Source organism: Eutrema salsugineum, unplaced genomic scaffold (assembly GCF_000478725.1).
Source record: "Eutrema salsugineum unplaced genomic scaffold, Eutsalg1_0 scaffold_7, whole genome shotgun sequence".
Taxonomy (NCBI): Eukaryota; Viridiplantae; Streptophyta; class Magnoliopsida; order Brassicales; family Brassicaceae; genus Eutrema; species Eutrema salsugineum.
Window position 1 is genome coordinate 13950331 of NW_006256486.1, and position 4607 is coordinate 13954937.

General features: G+C 35.9%; 1 pseudogene; it reads right to left on the reverse strand.

Annotated features, from left to right (window-relative positions):
* Nucleotides 1–1576: 1576 nt before the first annotated feature.
* On the reverse strand, nt 1577–1674 carry LOC112083276 (annotated as a pseudogene).
* Between the last annotated feature and the right edge of the window lie 2933 nt (nt 1675–4607).

Below are 4607 nucleotides of genomic sequence, written 5' to 3' on the forward strand. Positions count from 1 at the left end.
AACTTCTATTCTGATTTAGTTTCAGATATATTCATGAAAGTTGTATCTAATTTAGTTTTCTTTCATCGGGAAGTGGTTTCAAATTATTCTGATCAGCCTTTCGAGATAGATGCATCCAATTTAGTAAGCACATGTTCTGCTGGCACAGATGATATTCAATCGACCTGGTTTTGTTGAGCTGGATGATAGGAGGCTGAGAGTTTCCATCGACCAGTCTTCACCACCCCATCAACCAGTTTGGGGTTTATAATGCTATATTTCTCTTGAATTTTATGCACCACAAAAGTTTGATGAAATTCTCCAAAGAACCAAATAAGAGTTTTGTGCATTTTCAGATGAGAATGTTGGTTAAATCATGAAATGGCTAATATAACTTGATTATACTGCTTGCAATTACTTTTTTCATAATTGAGAATTTTATCTTGATTAAGGATAATTAGCTAGATAATTAACTTCATGAGAATGAGTTAGTTTTGCCAAGTTTTGTAGGTTAATAATTGTCTTTTTGAGTGTCTTAGCATCTTAGGTTAGCATTGAACACACCTTAAGCAATAACCCCACCCAAGCGCTTGTCTTTTAATCATAATCTTGATCTTGTTAAGTTTCTTCATTCTTGCTTAGTTATTTGCTTAGCTTTCTTGCTTGTTTAACTTGAATCAGTAGGTTGTTAGTTTGAATTAAAAACCATATTTTTTGCTTGGATATAGTAGTTCCATGAATACCTAGTGCTTGAGACTTATCCCTTTTGAATTGATTACCTTAAATAGTACAATGATATGAGTATGTTTAATGGACTAATCTAAGTTTTAAATACAATTTTTTTTTATTAGTTTGACGTTGTTGCCGATTGGGATTAGCTTTCAACATTAGGAATTTAAATCTTTTTGAGACCACGCTTTTTATTTCTTTTGTTTTCTAATCAATTTCACTTCATATTGGTACTTATATCTCTTATAAGTACATGTACACAAGAAGTAGAGAAGGAGACAATTTTAATCCATTACATTGATAACATCCACCAAGTAGAGAGTAGAACAAAGAGACAAAGAGAGAGAGAGAGCTGACAACTAACAAAGGCTTGGCATGGATAACAGACATCAAGAAAAGGGTAATCAAGCTTCTAGGCAACAAGAAGAAGCCCACAATGTGGGACAAGCTGCTGGGGCAAACAGAATACCAGTTCATCCACCAAGAACTGCAAACTTGGTTGGAAAAAGTGATGCTGTCAATGCTCATGCAAATCGCCAAGGAATACAAGCTCAAACAGTAGAAAACAACAATTCTAAGATCAAGGTTGGGCTTATCGACGTAGTGCAGAGAAATAAGTTTCATGAGCTTGCAATGGAGGATACTCTTGATCATCTAGATCAGTTTGATAGGATTTGTGGTATAGACGAATGGAGTCTCTAAAGACAGCTTCAAACTGAAGATTTTCCCTTATTCTCTACAAGACAAACCTCAGCTCTGATTTTCCCTTATTTTTTTCGAGACAAACCTTCCTCAAGGCTCCATCACAACATGGGATCAATGTAAGAATGCATTTCTAGCTAAATTCTCCTCCAGCTCAAGAAAAGCCAGGTTAATGAATGAGATTTTCAGTTTCAATCATGAGAGATTTTGTGAAGCCTGGGAAAGATGAAAGGGCTATACTATGCAATGTTTACACCATGGGTTTAGTGATGCTTCTCTCTTGAACATGCTATATAGAGGAGCTCCCAAAAATCAGAGTACTTCTAGAGACTGCTTCAAATGAAAACTTTATGGCCAAAGAAGTCACTGAAGCTAGGGTACTTGTGGAGAATTTGGCACAAAGTGAGGAGAAGTATGGGGAAAATTATGACAAGTCATCAAGAGCAGATGGATCATTTGAAGAAAAAAAGACAGGAAAGGAGCTGAAGGCTCTCCATGAAAAGATGGACAAGCAATTTACTCTGTTGGAAAAACTTCTCAAAAGTTCTCAAAAGACAATTAACTTCGTTGGAGATACAAATCAAGGGTTCCAAGACAATGTTCAAAGTGAAAACTTACAAGCAGAAATGAACTTTGTGGTTTTCTTATCATAAAGGTTTCAACTACTATAAGAATCACCCCAATTTTTCTTATAGGAGTAAAAATGTGTCCACCCTACAAGACCAAGTATATCCCACACAGAACAACTTCACTGAAGGTGCCAAACAATAAGTTTTGTCCCTCCCCTTCAATAAAGTCTAGCTCAGCTCAGGTCCTAAAGATCAAGAGATGAAGAACATGCTTCAACAGATACTACAGGGTCAAGCTTTTGGTGCTATGGACTTTAGCAAGAAAATGGCTGAGATACACAAGAAAGTAGATTTTGAACATCAAGATAAACAAATGGAGAAAAAATGAGCCTCTTCTTCTCAAACTCAAGGATCTTTACTGGGGAAGATAGTGACAAATCCAAAGGAGTACTGCAATGTTATGATATCAGGTGAGATGCACTCTACTGATGAAGATGAGAAAACAACTACAGAAGAATTTGATAGAATTTTATATGGTTCCACTAATGAAGACATGGGTTCTATGAGAAAATCCTTGTACCTAAAGATGCTCTCTCGCAATTTAATGAGGACATACACAAGCAAGATCTGGGAGGTTTTGGTTGGAGGCATTATGGGACAGGAATATACGGTAAATTGGTCAGAGATTTGAACATCTTGAGCACCTTGATGAACAAAATCTTGACAATCTCTTTTATTCTAAGATACGCTATCCAACTAGCCATCCATTCAATCTGGGGAGAGAGGAAGCGAAGGAGACATGAAGAGGAGCACACCACAAAAGTGAAACTTCTGAAATACATGGATATCACTATGAGGAACAGACTGAGTACGGCGAGAAATCAAGGAGAGAAACGCTAAGAAGACGGGCTCTGTGTATGGTTTGCTACTATAAGAAGCTGAGAAACTAAATCAAAAACCATCTGCAAACTATAAAGATTAAAACACTGTGGTTTGTTTTTCAGAATGATTAGAATTGAGTTGTAAAGAAACGTTGTTTTTTTCTTGAATTTAGTTTAACATTTTATTCAAGAAAAAGTATTGTAGTATAAAGGAATTGTCTTTTGGAGTGTATTAGCATTGAATATACCGTAATCAATAACCACACCCACAAGTTTTTTTTTAATCATAATTTTAATCTTGTTTATTATATTGCTTAACTTGAATAATTAGGTTGTTAGTTTGAATTAACAACATGTTGCTTATTTTGGTTGAGTAGTTCTATGATTTCCTAGTGCTTAAAACTTATCCCTTTTGCATTGATTACCTTAAATGCTATAATGATATGAGTATGTTTAAGGTAGTGGTCTAGTTTTGAATTACAAAATCTCTGTATCAATCATGTATTCATTATCTCGAGCATACTCCTTTGCATCAAAAATGGTCTCGAGACATAGATACTCTACTTCTTTCCACAAATGCTATTGTCATAGTTGTTGGTCCCTAGTTACTCTTTTAAGCTGACCAAAACATTCTTCAAACTGACTACAATAATCGACCAAGTGACTAATAGTTGGAGATTGCTAAACCAATGATAAGCTTTTTTAGTCAGTACGAATGTGGCTTTTCGTACTTTAGCATCATCATTGAATACACTTTGATCATGGAAATAGTCATCACACTTTGCAACCATTCGGTTGCATTTGTTGTACCATCATATGGTGGAAACTAAATATTTGATGCTGGCACCATGCACCATAAGAGCATCCCTATCCAACTTCTTCTTGCAAACAAAAGTCTCCTGGTGTATGGCTTGATTGAATTTCTTTTGGTGGTTCTCCGATCGGCCTCATGGTCCAATCACCTCCCCCATCCATCAGACAGTGACCTTGTGCTCTTCCCAAAGAACGTGTCGCTATTATTCCTAGCAGTTATACCACTTCCTTCTGTTATGTCCTTGCCATTCGTAGTTGGTGGGAAATTCATCTAATCACTACTTGTTGGAAAAAAATGTCTTTCTTCTCAATCATTAAGCCTTTACCAGCTGTAGTGTCACTCTGTTTCCCAGCACAAGAGAGATCCCCAGGTGTTGTGATTACCCCAGTTTCCAAGAAGGCTGTTTGTTCTTTGCAAATCTCTTCAACCTGTGCTTTGGTTAGTTCACCTTCTTCTGCCTGTGCAGCAATGAATGTCTCCAGAGTTGATACATTTGTTTACAGTGTTGCTATTATGGAATATATCGGAGCCAACTTGGCTCCTGCTTCAAATCATGTTTCATGTCCTCCATCAACTTCATGATTTGCCGAGTTGCATCATAACAGACTCAGCATCTCCCATCCAATTTTCTGGTTCTGATGATACCAAATTGATATGAGCTAAAAGCTTAGCTTTATTCTTGGAGATTAAGATTAATTCTTGAACGTTTTTTTCTTATTAATCATAAGAGACACTTATATAGGTCAAAGTACAATCAACCCTAAACTTAAACCAAAACCTAAACCAAACAGAAAATTCATCACAACTTTAATACTAACATAAAAATGAAAAACAACAAATCCTATATATCAAATAAAAATTTAGTTTAATAAAAACATTAGAATACTCGCTGATTTGTTTTAATTTGATTGGACAGAATTAGGCTCCACAAAG